Raw genomic sequence first — 18,241 nt, 5'->3', positions numbered from 1 at the left:
TATACTGAACTATACCTACCTACATGAGAATAACAGCGCCCTCTTGACCATGATCACATATTACTGCTCAGGCTTTAATTTTGTTAAGGTTTTAGAGAATGGTAGATGCTCTTCACGCGTCCGATTACTTACTTTTGATGCTGACTGAGCATTGTACGGCGACCGGAAAAGTATCATATTTATTCGTTAGCATTTTTATTCGTCTTCGCAGGCGATGTGACGACCTGAAAATTATACATTGACTTAAACGTTCGCGATATTTCACACGTTGCAGCTGGCCACGACATTTTGATTGAAGCACAATGTTTCAAAAACAAAGTTTCTTCTTCAATTTAAGCATGTCGAAAAAATACGTCGGTCGGAAGGAAAAACTGTTAACTCGAGAACATACCGGTGCAATAGTCTACGGGACTCAGACAGGCCAATTCGAACGTACACTGACATCAGAATTATATTTGAATCATGTTTTTTAGTTATCGTGCGTCTCGCCCGCACCAACACAAGGGACGGGTATTAGAGTTCTAGGCAATGCATATAGGCGATAAGATGGTCCCTAAATTGTCCCCGTTAGGTAATAGATGATGGTGTCAACAGTGCGCGTGCGACAGGTGTAGTGAGCTGACTAGCCCTGCCCTTATGCGCGCGTCCAGCGTCATTACTCTGTTAATGGACCCACTTATTAGCTAAAACACGGGTTATACTTTCAATGCCAGATTAAGACAAGTAGAGAGTGAAGGTGACTTCTTCTTAGTTATCTCGACATCTTTGCCGTCAAGTTGCAAGTTGGAACAATATGCCTGATATTTTAGTCTTAATTGAGGTGAGGTTATCTTGGAATCAAATATTTAAATAACCAGTAGGATTTTAATGTTAGAGACGTTACCTCCTAGGTATAACTTTATGATCTGAATATTTAAAGTCATAATTTATCCCAACGTTTTCCGGCTATGTGGGTGGTTTGGTGTTCTAACTTTACGATTATCAAAACGGGCTATCAACAGCAGTATCACAATATATTAGTCCGGCACTGGAGATTATAGCTTGTTTAATTTACTGGTTCAGCACTAGAAATTTGCTAGATATATACTTATGCTTAAGTTGACAAAGGCCACGACTTGGTCACGACGCGACCCGGACTCATGGGAAAGGTCTATTCTGTATCACGAAATTTTAAATGATACTTCTTATGTTTTTTGTAAGTACAGGGTCTTAACGATCAATTTAAATAAGTAATCGTAGAATGTAGTTAGTTAAACAGTGGCCCTGGAATGAAGTGGCCTATAAGTAGCGACCGAAACATGTTTTTTTGCCGAAACCGAAACCGAAACCGAAGGTTTTTTTATATATTATAGGTTTTTTATGTAATTCGACATTAAGAGACCATATACATCTCTAAGTAATTGTAATACATTAGTTTGAATTGTTAGTTTTATTTTATAAAAATGTGGATTTATTGTTATTTTATTATTTTGCTTGTACTTATGTAAATTCAATGATGACGTGTAAAAGTGCCCTATTTGCTGAATAAATGTTGATGTTTGATGTATTTTTAGACATAGTATAGAGAATATTCACAGTCATTTTGTATAAAATTTGGACTAATCCATTCAGCCATTTTCAATTTAGTGCAGTTCAAATTCAACTCTGGATTGTCAAATTTTTGAAAGTTTTCCAATATTTATTTGGACCAAGTGGTGAACATGTTAGACTATGTTACATATTAGTAATCTACTCACAAAGCCCTTTCATTTGGTACCACACATGGTATGTTTTTTAAAAGAAAAAAGTTTACAACTTTGTACTGCCGACTTTATGACGTCACTACACCTTCCACCACTTTATGAAGCGACAACATGCATTTTGATAATCAGTAGACCATGCTGATCACAACAATGTACATTTATACGTACTTACTAAAACGATCCAACAGACATCATCTAGATCAGATGCATCTGTAAATAAACAAAATTTTTGCAACGTGGCTTTAAGTGGAATGTGGATGACCGCGCGCAAACTGCTTTTCCATACAAACGTAGATCCCATTTTCCTCTCATGTCAATATTCAGAAAGGAAATGGGGACTAACCCCCTTATTCATAAACGTTTACTAAAGTTGACACGCCGATAATAATCGTTTTTCCATTTCCGACGTATTGGTATGGTGGAAAGGGACAAACGATTATTATCGGCTTGTCAACTTTAGTAAATGTTTATGAATAAGGCGGTAAGTTTGTAGAAGCTGTCGTCCACTATCCTCTTTATACTTATCGGTTTACATACGTGTAACCATCTCAATATTCAAAATACAGACATTTTACCTGGCTGATATAATTTTTGTAATGTTGTCTATTATATGAAAGGCATGGAGATATTTTGAGTCCCGAGGGAGGACATAGGATAGTTTTTTATCAATCATGATCATCATCATCGTTCCAGTTCCACGCAAACGAAGAAGCGGGCAGAAGCTAATATAATTATAAGGGTCAATTCATAATTGTCAAAAGTCCGACTATAACTAATAGGTAAAGAATATGGTTTGTCGGTTTTTCCGACAGTGCGCTGCAAAAAATAAGTATGTACCTACACACCGGAATATATACGCGAGTTAAGCCAGATGCATTGACCATAAAGCTTGAAAGCTTTATAAAAATTACAGGCAAAGCATAATCAAGAAATGGATAGCTATACCATAGACAAAGCTATACTAGGACTTGATACCTATTTGAATCCAAAGAAGGCCGCAAATGAAGTTGTCCGGTTGACACACGCAGAAACAAAACAATAACGCCAGCTTTCGCTTATTTATCAAACTCTACAATATCGGGCGGGCCGTAACTCAAATGCTATCGGTGTTACATTAGTAAAGCTATCTTGAATAGGCGCGGCACACCTTAGATGAATAAAGACGCTAAAATAGTCGACATCCATTACAAGCCTTAAATAATCTGTGGGTTAAAACTTACTTTATATCATTTAGATCAGAAATAGTTCCTATTAGACTATAATTAAAATTGTTAAATCGAGTCAATAGACTCCCGACGCCCAACGGCAAGAACACACATTTTTTGTCATCACACTTGTGAAGAAAACAATAAAGTTATATAGGTATTCGAAAGAAAACCGGTAAAATTACAGATATCGTCCGCAATTTTATTTATTTTTTACTATACCCGAAGAAGAATACAGAATTATACCAACTATACCTAATTTTCCAATACCATCAGACATACCAAAATGATACCTAAAAATTTAGACAGTCATGATCAACTACAATATTTAAGAATTGATTTGGATTTTTAACATTTAGCAAACCTGGACTGTCTGACACATATGCTACTACAGGGTTTACCTGTACCTACCTACACCTGACGAGCTGTTATACCTATACAAAGTGCTATTGCTATAAATTTCCTTGATAAAACGCAACGACAGGACATTTAGCGATTATTTATGTCCATTATGTGAGTTAAATACCACCTTATCAGTGGAAATGTTAATCGTGAGAGCTAGAGAAGGGACCGTGCGAATTGTGGAACGTTTCGACATGGCACAACTGAGATGGGCCAGGTTTTTAGTTAGGCTAGTTTAGACATATATATATATATTTTGGACATATATATATAAACAATAAATACAACCTACTGAAATTAATAATTGAAGAAAAAAATTAAGGGAAGCGTGGTCGTGATGGTAGAACTCGCACATCATGGACTGAAAATATAAGAGACTGGTTAAATGTGAAGAGCATAGATGGACTATCGCATGACTGAACATAGAGAGACATTATAGACATATGGTCGCCGACCTCCTGGACGGAGATGGTACTTGAAGAAGAAGAAGTTTAGACAAAATATTAGGTGTTCAATTCACAAATGTTAGTTAAATTAAAAGTGACTGTAAATCATTTTTTACTTCCGCGGCTATCTTGGTTGATCGTAAGGGAATAAGACTGATCACTTACTCAATCCAATAAAATCGAAGATCCGGTCTTGTAAATCTTTCATCTCACGGTTAATTATTAAAGTGAACACATCCGTCGTCCAAAAATAGCAGATGCATTCCGATCGTTTGGGCCGCCACTACGGATTGAACCACTACATCTAATTGTTATACTTTACCTACTAGCGATATTATTTTACTTACTAATAAATGGCTACACGAAAAGTATATACCTACTGGTACGAGTATGTTAGGTATGTTATAGGTATGTCAGGAAATTAGGAATATGAAGTTTGCTTTACAGAAAATCGAATAAGGAATAGTAACCTGGACAGTTGTGATTCTGACACGCAAGCGATATTCTATTTTAACAGTTTTTTCCTTTCCCTTTACCTATATTAGCCTTTATCAGGTTTTAGTTTTACCTTTCCTTGAACAGCAATAGACACGAGGAAGATATCTCTCGGAAAAAGTATTATAAATAGCAGATTTCTTTGTTAGTAAACTAGTAAATCAAAAAGTATTGGTTCCGTAATGCCGAACTAAATCTTGCGTATCTTGATTTCCAATACGTTGACTTTAGGATGCATCTCAAATATACATCTTTAAAATTTAATTTTAACTAAAACCTGTGGCTGGCACATGATTTGAAATAAAACTATACCGGTAGAAAATGAACTTCACTTCACAACTAAACCATAGTGAAATGTCAGATCCTTGAACTATTTAAACAAATTAAGAGGCGTTGCTTGCTCTGAATCGGTTTTAAACAAACTAAAGTTCAACTAAAACGGTCAAATATTATGATTTACCGTGAGAATAGTTCGCCATTTCCCAACGAATGATTTGCAGAACACCGCTTGACACGGCTCGTGTCGCCGGGTAAGGAAAACTATTATATTATTGCGATTATGAAGTTACTCAACGGACGCTATTGTGGCCTAACCAATAAATTCACTATTGATAGTCACGGCGATCTAATCTGGAGGTTAAGGGGGTAAACTGAAGCAATGACGTGACGAGATCAATTACATGAGTCTGATTTTAACCACTGTGTTAACACTTTTGCGGAGGAATGTTAACCGTTAACTAAAATACATTTTTGGTGTAAAGACAACCAAAATTACCTTACGCTTGCTGAATATAAAATAGGTTTGAAGTTGATCCACGATCTCTGATCCTATCATCTTCATTTTGTTAGGTTAGAAACACAATAGAAGGGGTACGTATACGAAGTGCATTTTCATTATTTTTAACAGCGTTTTGGATGACGGGAGGCCAGATGGAGCCGTTATTGTAGATGGAGCTTTTACTTAAGTACCTAGCTACCTATGTCTTTTGCTGTTTTTTAAATATTTAGCTTCTTTGATTAGTTGAATGTGTTATTGATATTTGTGCACCTAATGTAGGGAATTTCACTATCTTACACTTTCACTCAATAAAATGTTCTGTTTGTAGACGTTTCTATCTCAGTTTAATGAAGGTTTAAGAGCATTTCCATTCATTTTGATCCTAGTAGGTAAGGAGTAAGTAAGGGGTTAGTATGTATGCACAAATGAATAAACCGAACTATTTTCATAAAATTTTATTGCAGCAAGACACTACCTAATAAAATAAGCATAACCAGTTCAGTGCTCCTCGCTCCTCATTCCATTCCTCATAACATGCCTTCAAAATAGCTCCTCTTAGGGACTCAGACGATACGAACAAAAAGGCAATTTCATAACACTATGCACCCGCTGGCTCATAACAATAAATGAAGAAAACCTCCAGAACCTGATGCCTCTCCCGGACATACTTTTCACGTGTGTCGTGAATATAATCCGATTCCACGTGCTATCCATTACGCTGCCAGCACATGTTACGCGCGCAAAATTCGCTGCAAGCAAGCAGTGGATGCTGATGTTAAACTTGTGCCGCAATGCAACGGCGTTATGGTAGAGGAATCTGCAAGTCCAGCACTCACACATTGCTGTTCGTCGCGACGAGAAGGCTTCGATTGCACACTTGTTAAAACAACGTCACGCGCCAGTCCGCATCGGGCCGCCGACCGCGACGCTCTTGTCGCCCGCCGCCGCGACGCCCCGACATCGCGAAAAAAGTTTACACGAAACTTTCATAAAGACTTTCCTTTCAACTAAACTCCCGTTGAATCGAAACTGTCTGCTATTCCCGGAGTATTCCGAGTGACATCTCCTAAAACCGGAATTTGGTGCACTCCGGAACGGGTTTGGTTACCCGTGAGGACGTGAAGTGCTAACTTGATTTTCAGAGTGCTGTGTTCAGTGTCAGTGACTGGGCATTTTATTGTTTCTTAAAGGGATTGAACTGGACCCTATCCCTTGAACAGTTCTTAAAGGGTGGCTGCTAAGCTATCGTGCTGTCAAAAGTTTCAGTAAGTATCTTGCCTGAATAAAAAAAAACTATTAAGGGGCACCCGCTTATGCATAGATAACATAGATTGCATGGTATGCCAATGTAATTTTTACAGGTATACACCCCACCGCTGCGCTGTCGTTTATTAGATCGAGTAGTTTTTCCAAATTAGATCTCTTTTTTCATGTAAGTTGAACTAGTGTTAGATTAGAGGATTAGGTTAAATCTTGTTGTCTTTATTTAACCTGTCTCTACCTTGTTCAGTCATTATTCTAAATATTGTTAATACAAAAAATATGTCGGTCAGTAAGCAATAGGTGGCGGTTTTTGTTTCAATAATCGCCAAGAACCTTCATTGTCAATATTGTCATGTCTTTACCAAGGTGACAAAGGAGTAGGGAGCTGCTGTAACAAATACCCACTAGAGAAGAGATCCCACATATACGTATTATGTCATATTATAGGCTTTATCCGGATACATATAAAAATGGCCAAAATGAACATCGAGGGTTAGTTTGACTTAGCAAATAAAATCTGGCCTTTGTATAAATTTAATAAGAGCTGGCACGAGATTCGTACCTACTGAACTGTCAAAACTATCATTTAATATAAAATACGCGGCAGCTTCATCTTCAGATCTAATGAACTGCCACTGTTTAAGCAGGGTTGCACATGGAGCATAACGACCCTTCTGGAATGGAAAGCCACATTTTTTTGTATTTCTGATATAACATTTTTATTGAGATGCTTGAAACCTGTTTTAAGATTAATGAATTAAACCTCGCAATAAAAAGTAGACATGACCGTATAAAAGTGTCGGCAGAAACTTAGTTTTACTATGTTTTGGCTAAAAATTGTCACACAAATTCATTAGAACCGCAAACCTGACATTCGACCTCAACTTTTTGCATCAAAGGAAAGTCCCATACATACAATCTATTTCCGACCGGACAGATGTGCAAAAACCGGACCAAAAAAAGACTATTGAGCGCTTTGTGTCCACAAAAAAAACGCAGCCAAGTTTATTATTTTTTACACCAGTACAAAATTCGCTCTCTACAACTGCCATAGTAATATGGTCTTGATCTTTTATTTGTAAGTATTTGATGGAGTGAAATGACTCGAAGCGCATTGTCAATGAACTTTGTTTGATTCCACAGACCTCGACTTTTTGCGATTTTCAATTGAATCAGATTGCTACTTAGATATGAGGTATCTAATTTAGATAGTATACCACCACGTTTCGTAACTGTACTTTGTTTGTTAGTAAATGTGGTAATACTATCATTTCGAGCGCTCTACGAAGGCCGCAAAATTTTACTTAGTCTTCTGAGGTTTTTCTCACAGGCATTATGAAACAATTACTAAGGTTTCAATCAACGAAATTGTTTCTTTCGTAAAAAAGTATAGTCACCTAGGTAACAGTCTATATTGCTCTCCAGTTGTAAGCGTGAGCCGTGGACGGGCGTAAAATGTGTGGATCTTTTTGACTTGTCAATCTTCACTCGGGGCATAGGGGCATTTTAACTGACAGTATCAAACGTGCGCGCGACATGTTTTGACATATATTAATTGATTGATCGATGATGTGCCGTGGTACTATTACGTAGAGCATAATGCATAGGTACTTTATAAATCCATAAGGCTCCATTTCTGTTTGATGTTTAGTTAATTACTTAAATTAAAGACGAGCAAAAACTGCATTTTCTCGTTGTAAAATGAATGAATACTCATTTTAGTGATATAATTTGTTCAAAATGTGAGACAACTTAATAATGTCACATCTTGCGCCGGAATTAAGAAATGGGCAGACGAATGACACAAAACCAAGACTGACACTTAAACTGATGTGATGTACGATGATTTGCACAATAATTATCGAAAAGTAATGACTGAACCAGTAAGGTAGGTACGTTAATACGTACCTATAAGGTGATGAGCAGAAGTTGTAAGCTATTCAGAAGAGGCCAGCCGTAACGGTATCGTGTATATCTACATCATGACAAAAACTATCAGCTAGGTATAAAAAATGATTGTTCTAACCTTCAGCGATTGATCAAAGTTCTTAACAGCCAATATTCATGAACAAATATAAAATTGACAAAACAAACTAGGAAGTTGCTTTGTACCTAGTTATTGAATTTACTTAGCAAGCAAATAGTAGCGAAGGTTATGTAGGGGACGCAAACATTCAATGTAAATGAATAGTAAAAATAACTCAATGCTATATGAGTTATGTACCACTTTAACTTAAAGTCAGTGTGACGTGAAGTTGTTAATACTTACATTTTTTTTTTGCGATAGAAACTAGAAAGAAAGATCAAATAACATGAGAAACGCCTGCAAATTTCACTATTTAGAGAAAAATTACAAACTTTAACGCACGACACATAATTAAAAGTTAAGTTCTATGACAGTAACAATTCTTCATCGCCTCATTTAGTAACTTGCATGGGTGACCATCATGAGCTACATAATACCTCATTTGTAGTGTTAATTTTCTATAGGGTCCAATTTACTGGCAACATAGTAATTACGTTGAACTACAACACAAATGACTAGCATTCAAATTTCACACTCTAATGTGTTGAAAAAGATACGGTAAGATAAACGGTTTAAACAAGTTAATATGTAGGTACCTATTAGAGCAGTTTCTACTTATTCATCCGTATAGTGTCCCGCTGTTTTTTTGGTAGCCATCTGATTTTGCGATAATGTCGTGTGTTCACAAAATGTCCCGTCCGTTAGTTTTACGTGTAGATTATCTGTAGCGATAAATGCGTGTTATATCATACATACGAGTATATCGGATTAACATCACGAGCATTGGTTTATCTGTCACTTATCTCATTTTATTATTTTTCTAAATGTTCTTTTTTTTATTAACATGTGGAGTTATGACATCAATAATGTACTCTTTATCAGCAACTACTTCCACATGGAAGTGGGAGATTAGAAGGCAAGAGCTAATTCCGTTAAATGTACCCACCTATTCGTGCACCCAATGTCATTGTAATTGTTACCGAAACAATTTAAATGAATCTGCTACTCTTTATTTGTGACACGCAGGACACTTCTCTAGTTAAGATTAGCGTGTTAGGATGTCACACGACGAGACACTTTCTTTTCGTCTCAAGTGCTCAGCTCATTTACTGATATCTTTTGAGATCGTTCATCTGAATGTTAACTATTATTGTGTTCAATAAGTCTAATCTTATCTTTTAAAAGTATTAAAGTTGCAAAACATCAATAACGTTCTTCTGATGCAACGTTTGACAAATCGTTTAAGCTTATAACTATTTGCTTCTAATTATGCGCCACAATACCAGATCAAATATTAGCTTCAACCTTGTGCTTATTATATGCTTTGTAAATAGCATGCCTATTGACTAACGTATGTCAACTTTATTACTACGTATTACATGTATGTGATGTACTTGGTGCCTTGACACACACGTAAGTGTGAACCTTCGAATGTTTATTGGTACCCCTTGACATTATGCCATCTTCGTGATGGGTAAGCCCATAAAGTTAGACAATGTTTTAAGCGTGGGTCATTAAAGTAATCATATTTTTATAAATTGGAGATTACGTAAATCACGTTAATACTTAAGTTGCCAATCAAAGTGTTAATAATTGCAAGGATATATTTTATTGTCTCTAAAGAATTTTAATGGTATCAAAGTAACAACATACAGTTCTAAACCTCTAAACGTAATAACCTGTACTGAAAGTCAAATAAATTAGGTACCTAAGTATGTAAATGCAGAATACACCTTTGGTAAAACCCCATATCATCGCAATTTCACGCCAGGTTTGAATATTTCGTAGGTATAAAGACAAGACCAAGGTTTCTCAAAGTCTAGGTCGTCATTAGCGTAAACTATTGTGCTTTGCTTTATTATAAGCTCATTGAATATGTGTGGCCTACCTGTCGGTTGAATGACGAGCAAATATTGACCGATGGACAGACGGACAGCTGTTTTACTCGAAGAACTTGAATGGTATCATTATTTGACATGAAAGAATTGTGTCGAGGTCTCGAAGTAGGTAGGCGGATTTCAGCACACAGAATTTATACAGACGAAGTCAGACATCGGTTTTGAAATATAGATTGTCTGTCGTTATGTACCTACTAATGATATTCAATGTAATTTGCATACCTATCTCTCTAGCTTTTTTATAATAGCCTTATTAACATTCTTATATTTATTCGTGATTTCACTACTTCTACTTAAAACAATGATTGGCCTTTCTGGCACAAATCAATAAATGAATCTCACACTTATTCATTCAATTTAGATCAGGGTGAGGTTTGATTTGTTTTAAAATTAACCATGCAGCCTCTAATTGTGAATGCACTTTAGTACTTTGCCTTTACCAAATTAACTGTGCGTTTGTTTTGTACGTAAGTTGTTTAAAGCCAAATGCTTTTTTATCTTGGTTGTTTACATTGAGGTCTCCGGTGGGTCCAATTAAACTTGGTTTCCCGCTTGGTTAGCGCCTCTCTGACCGACTTCGGCAAGAAGGCCGTGAACTAAGGGCCGGGATGCTTTGTTTACAAGCCTCTTTATAGTTTCGTTATTTTTATTCTTTACACCCAAGACCACGGCTGCATCTTTCCTTTAACCTACTACATTACTCTTCATTCTTGATATCTTCACTTTAGACTAAGATAAAGATAAAGTATCTTGTTTTTTCTCGTAGCTCGATTTGATCTAATCAAAGATTTGGTGAAAATCCATCTATCTATCCAAAATCCATTAATAATTTTAAATGCATGTATCTACATACTACGTTTACCGACCTGTTTTAAAACATTGCACTTAACCGAAAAATGAGAATAAAATACCTCTCATTAGTTTCATGCGTGCTCGTAATGCCAATAGGTATTCCATCAATCAGTGTGTCTAGATAATCAATTGACTTGATTGTGCGTCCTCATAATTGCAAGATATTTATATATATTATTTAGAGTATTGAACATCTTTGATAATAACTTACTATCCATTGGTCAGGTGTATTCTCAAACATCGCTATTTGATATATGCTAACATTGTGTGACATAACTGCTAATTAATTTTCCATATTTGTAGTCTATAATTTTTGAGAACCTTTATTAATCGTAATTAACTGTGACATACTTACTAATCAAGTGCCTCAACAACGCAGTCATCCCAATGAACCAAGGTTAGCGATGAGTACCTAATACTTAAAGTACGGACATCGCTAGACCAAATAGTAGTGATGACGTAGTTATTAGAATAAATAGTGACTCGTTACTGACAGGAATAATGATGATGTTTTGATAAATAACTTAACATTAATTAATATAGTTAAATGCATAACAAATATAACATTACATTAATATTAAGAACACGTAGTCCAACATGCTAATACATTTATAATAGCATATTTTGTATTATATTAAAATTTTATACTCGTAATGACGACGCATTAAATTTTAGCAATGTCAATGTTAAAGGGACATACTTACCCACTTATTAACAATATACCAGTTAAATTCAAGCACAGTAGTTTTTTGTTTGTGAGTAGGTAGGTAAGGTACCTACCCATTTAAAGTAAGCATTTTTCATTTTTTATAAATAGGATACTTTTTGCTATATGTTCTTTGTCACTAAGTCTTCGTTTCGCTTTAAAATAATAATTAGATTTTATAAATATGTATAGGGGTGTATAGTGTGTTTACGAGAAACGTTAGTTTGGCATCAGATAATACATACCGAGCGGAATTTCTTGACTTGTTCTGAGAAGTGACTTGTACCGAGCGGATTTCTTGACTTGTTCTGAGAAGTTAAAGCTAAACAACTAAAACAAACCTAATAGTTTAAATCAGATTGTTATGACCAAGTATCGGTTAAGTCACCGGCCACCGTCAAACGTAACAGTCTGCAGTAAAGAGAAAAGAAATCTGTTTCACTTTCATTCGGGACCGTTTTCAATACCAAGGTCACACCTACACTTATCATTCGATCTCCACTGCATGCTCATTAGATTTGGTTATCTGGCTTTCTTTCTACATGTCATACCTGTGAAAGGAATTCTACTTTGACATAAATTCTGTCAATGATCAGTAATTTTTTCGGCTTGCGCTTTCATGAACGATATCTATTTATGATTAAATCATTATCATGACTTTTAAAAGTGTTGACTTGACTATAAACTACCTATACTCTAAATCATAATTAGATTCCAAAAAAAGTAAGACAATGTTGCCACTTTTTACAAGCGCGTCTTGTAGGTGTTTATGTAAAAATAAGTAAAAAAAAGTACTTTTTTAAATCGTAGGCGTAAAATCACCAATAAATAAATTATCTTAGCGTATTTATTTATAAAAAGGAAGTTACTATTTTAGAAACAAATTATTGCAGTGGCAACATTTTTTGGAATCTAATTATGATTTAGAGTTTAGTGCTATTTATTATAAGCATAATGTACATATTCAGCAGGTACAATTCTAGAGAAAACTTAAACAGAGTTTCGAAATAAAGACATACTTAATATCATTTTGTAAAAACAATTGATTGATATTTTATCTCTCTTGTCCCAATACGGAGAACCGTACAATATTAAAGCAAGTTGTGATGTATTTACCCGCCACGGAGAACGGAGGAAAGTATTAACGAAGGCATTGTATCGAAATATCGCCATTAGTTCCACTTAGATTTGCTAGCAGCTACAGCCTTTACTGCGGTTCTTTATCGTTTCCCTTTCTCCGTTAATATAAAATGTAACGTCACCTATTGCTTGTACAATTCATTAAATTTAAATGACTACTGGGATGAAACACGTAATGTTGGCTTTGTAATATTTTGTTATTCTTCTTTTTTATTATTGTCGGCCAGGATCATAACCATAACAACAACGTGTCATTATGACCTAGCCTACTATTACCGTACTAGCTTGAAAGCAATTGGACCAATGTAAAATGAGCTAGATTTGCATAGTGCTTTACATTAGAGCCGTGTCTACTATATTGGTATCTATGTAATTGAATGTCGGTGTAAAACTATGAGCTTGCGATAGAATCACTGTTGCGGGTATATACTGTTTACCTTACGTGCGTAATAGCTGGGATTTAGTCAGATTCCGTTTTATTTGATACCGAGTTGGAGTTGTGTAACATAGTACCTAATCTAATAAACTTTAGCAATGTTTGTTGACTAAGAAGCGACGACCACCAGCATCGAATTGAGAAAGGGTAATTTTAACTCGTAAATATCAATTAAATGCAAATTTATACAGATGTGGCCTCAAATCATACATATAGGTACCTACTGTGAGAGTAATCTCTATACAGATGTCCCGCCATAGATATATAATGACATTCTTGAAGGGGACATTCAATCAATACAATAGACTGAGTGTGGCACTGATTATTCCTGCTGTACCCAGCACAAGGCGAGAGTGCATTAGGGGTGACTTTGGGGTCCCTATTAAGGGTTTTTTCCCTTAAAATGCACTCCCTAAAGACCGCTCCACACGCCCTTCACACAGTATTAAGATGAATGAATATTTATAAGAAAACACGAGGCTCTTTTTATGAACCATCCATCAATTATTTACTGATATGTCAACAGAGTTATAAACTGAATATGATTTATTGTAAACAAAAAATTAATTGAAAAATCAGTAGTACAGCCGGCAACAATAATAGCGTATGAAATAACGCACCAAAGTCCTGGTCTTCAAGAAGGCGAAGCTGAAGAATTTACAAATACTTAGCTATAATTTTTTATCCAAATAAAACATCAATTCACAAGCCTGTGTTGCAGGTTAAGGTAAAATTCAAAATAAATATACAACATGATGATGGAGGCATGATTTGATAATTAAAATTATTCGGAATACCGTTTAGTCCCTAATGATAGAATGAAAGCTTTTCTACAGCGCTTTTCTATTGAAATAGTATTTTGAGGCATTTTCCACTTCATTGTTTAAGAGACAATGCTTTTGTATGAGCTTTGAGCTTTTGTTTCGAGTGATTTTTAATCCAAAAACAGTGGCCATTTTGTAATCACGATTCTGCCTGAATGGCTGATTTTAAAATGGAACGACTAGTAAAAAGTTAAAAATAGTACTTTTTTAAATAACTATATTATGCAGTAGGCTTTAATGAATTGATGTAATTTAAAAAAAAATAGTGATATAAATACAGTATAGTTTTAATAAGAAATCAACGAATGAAGTGTGTTGCATGACTTTAGACTTTCATGACTATTAAATTAAAGGGTAGTTTTAGTGCAATGCCTAGGAACTTACTGTAAAATTCGCAACATCACAACAATAAAATTCCATTAAGGAAAAATTTATAGAGATTTATAATAGGTACTATATATCAACGTTCATATATTTAATAAAATTGATAAAGCGATTGCAATTTCTTTTAGCTGCGCCACTTTCTCGATGGCAAACGAAATGGATTGATCCAAATAAAAGTAAAAAAAGACAAATGAATATAGGCACCAAGTGATTCTGTTGCGCAATGGCTGGTAATTAGAAGAGCATCCATTCGTCTTATTTTCTTTTTCTAATAACATTTAGAGAAGTCATTAAAACAATCTCCTATCCGTCGTCCATCATGCACACAAGACACAACTTTGTATGTACTAGCTAAGGTTGAAATTTCATCTTTAGATGTAATTGTTTTAGCGAGTTTACGAAAGTTAACAAATTTCGATTTACTGGAACTACCGTGTATAATTGATTGGTGATGCTAGACTTTGTAACATGTGTGAAAAATACGGTGGGCCACATGTTATTGTAGAGTGAATGTGTTTTGCTCACTGGTAGCGTGCTGGTGGTAACCACATGGTCAATGTTACACCTATAGTCTCCCTGCCGCCCTGAGGTCTACACAAAGGTCTTCCAATCCATTTTGACAAATCAAATTTGCGATTGTCGTGGCAATTTCTAATTTGTGGGAGACTAGAGGATAGAAGTACCTAGTTATGCAAGCTCAGTATGAAAATGTTTCAGGGTTAATGAAATGAATATGTCATATTGGAGTAAGTATTTCAAAACATGTAGGTACCTTTTTAAGCCTGCGCAGACACTCTACAACGTAGATCCATTTACAAGAACTGAAATGAACTTCCTACTAATCTATCAAAATATTTTTTATTATATAATTTTGCAGCATGCTGTATGTACCTGTGCCTATTTAAATTATAATATTGTAGAAGAATCATTAAAGTAGTTTATTTCAATCAATGGTTGGTGTTCGTAGGAGTGCACGACTGGCAACAAACTTAAAAATCCGATCTTGATTTCATATTGTTTTGACAACATCACATTTTTAAAGCTTCATTAGATCTTCGTTGGAGGACCCTTTGGCAGATTAGAACAATACTAAGAACTGGAACAAGATTACAACGTTCCTGTAGGTCTTAGATTGGCTTACGAGAGCTCTTGGAAACGTGTTCTCGGCTAGATTATATTACGCCGACGGACCACATAGGCGACGTGTCATATCGTGTGACCATTTCTCGATTAACTGGGTTATATCCATTACATGTAAATGTATCGCTTCGTGATTGAGATTGTGCTTATGTTACTCATGATTGTGGGTAAAGTTTTGCTGGAATACTTAATAGTGGTAAGGTAAAAATTTCTACTGATTCATAGTTGATGATCGAAGAATTTTTCGGATATCAAATTGTTTTTCACTTCATAATGACGCATAATCACCTAGTGGTCTAAGATTCTTCAATGTTAAGATAACTTTTACAAATCTATAGAATCCATTTCAAACACAAATAAAATATGAGTTATACTTCGAATCTGACAAAGATTTTGCATATTTTACAAATGTAAAAACAGTGGCATACTTACATCTCGGCTAATCTCGAATAATTACATCCACTACCGTTATTCTCGAACAAAAAACAAAATTGATAATTTTATCTTTTAATCGACAAACCAGCGATTGCTTTTAGTTTCAGCAATCAAAAGCAAATGGTTTTTGGAATAGCCCCTATGACGGAATTAGCCACATTGCCCTTATGTACCGTGCGTACATACTTAAGAATTCATGTTTATTTTATATGATGCCTATGGGGTCCATGTAATTTATCTCTTGAATCCATTACAATTACTAGACTATTATTGAGTCACGAAGCAATTCCTACATATGTATCCTTAAACGTCATTATTATAGATCCTTATATAAAATTGTCGTAAAATTATAAAACTGATCGTAATGGTTAATTGTAGAACGTAAACCATTCATTTTGATTTGTCTGGTACGTTGAGGTACGTACTTGCCTGGTTAATGTGACGTTATATTACAATAAATTTTATTATTAAGATTGCAATAGTTTCAACAATGTCGATAGTGGGAGCATTTATTGCTCTTTATAGAGTGGTCCAACCTGCCCGCACTTTCGCTCCTTTTGCGTAATATTGGACCTTTCTCGATGGTATTTTGAATATTTTTTATCAGTATGATTTCATCTAGGTCAATTTGAATTTATACATACCTTCTTTTTTATATTTATATCTTATTTCAGCTTTTGCAACAGATACCAATACAGCATTTTGCAAATAGAATACAATTTAGATAAACTGTCATTAATATCGTTCAAAATGGCGTTCAAAATATTTCATAATTGTCGAAACGGCTGTTAGGCCTTGGTCTCCTATTTTATGCTATACGCGGAGTCTGACGTTAGCGTCAACGTTCCTGACCAAAAAAGACGCCAACGTCGACGTGTGAAATAGACCACACCAATACATCTCTATAGTAAGTATTATGACGCAGACGCTGTAAGCGGCCGATGGCGTTTATAGGAGACCTTAGCCTTAATGAAACATTTTTCTAATCCCTCATAATATAATTTAGAGGTTAAATCTGTTTCTCCCCTATTTACAATTATAACAAAAATAAATCCCTATCCCTATAGGGAAGTCGCCCTTGTGTGATATGGAGTCAAACTATGAATATTAATAATATTCTGAGTAAGTATACCTTAATATAAAAACAGCCGAGTATAATGCCGCGAGCCTATTAGCTTTTCAAAATTATCATCGTTAAATTATTCGGACCTGACGAATGATTGCATTTTCATGACAAGCTCTTCTTTGCAAATACCTTATTTATTGCAAATAAATGTTTTCTAAGTTATGTCATTTTTCAACCTACGCCGCAATTCACGTGCACAATGTTTACCAATTAGCAATATCCCTAAGAAGTATACCGTTATGTCAGATTTTCTGAATTCGAAACATACCAATATAAAAAAAAACCGTTACGTGAGCTAACATAAAAGGAATGATTACCCGATATCTTATGCTAACGATACTTAACTTCCTTCTGAGTTTAAATCCTTATTAGACCGTGGTGGTGTTTTACAACTTGTTTGGTCATATTCGATATTGTTACTTCATTCACATAACTAGGAATAATTTTACTCGAATGCTCCAGCCAGAAAGAAAGTATCTGTTTGTTTTATTGGGGAATGTTTATTTGTTTGGGACGCTTGCAGCCAAAACGGCTTGTTGGATTTTAAAATATGGAAGAAACTCTGGACCTCAACTTGACTGTGAAAGTAAAATGTATAAAATTAATATAACTATTATTTTTCTATTTACTATAAACATTACTATAAACTGGCTAGTAGTAATCGATTCTACTTTCAGTGACACGGGTGACACCCAAGAAGAATTGACAACAGGGCAGAAGATGTCCAGAGAAAGTATAATATTATGCTCTAGTTTTGAAAATACCTCATAGAAGTCATAGATCGACAAATAAATAAGACTTATTTTGTCAGGGATTTTACGTAACATTTTCATACGTAGCCAGGTTTTTAAAATTCCTTTTTACTTCACCTGATACAAGTTTTTATACTCGAAGACAAGTGCTTTTGGCTCACACATATCGGGTCCAATAATTGTGCAAATAT

General features: G+C 35.1%; 2 protein-coding genes across 2 annotated transcripts in view; both read left to right on the top strand.

Moving 5' to 3' along the window:
- Window positions 1–18,241, top strand: part of LOC134793521 (pre-rRNA-processing protein TSR1 homolog) — a 561,986-nt gene that overhangs the window by 124,186 nt on the left and 419,559 nt on the right. The gene's annotated exons all lie outside the window — the stretch shown is intronic.
- The window catches only part of LOC134793519 (probable serine/threonine-protein kinase DDB_G0267686), a 185,727-nt gene continuing 173,456 nt past the window's right edge, over window positions 5,971–18,241 (top strand). Inside the window, exon 1 of the mRNA XM_063765105.1 lies at window positions 5,971–6,333. The gene's annotated coding sequence lies outside the window, so the exon portion shown is untranslated. The remainder of the gene's footprint in view (window positions 6,334–18,241) is intronic.

Source organism: Cydia splendana, chromosome 9, assembly GCF_910591565.1.
Source record: "Cydia splendana chromosome 9, ilCydSple1.2, whole genome shotgun sequence".
Classification (NCBI taxonomy): domain Eukaryota; kingdom Metazoa; phylum Arthropoda; class Insecta; order Lepidoptera; family Tortricidae; genus Cydia; species Cydia splendana.
This window is presented reverse-complemented; position numbering and strand designations above follow the sequence as displayed.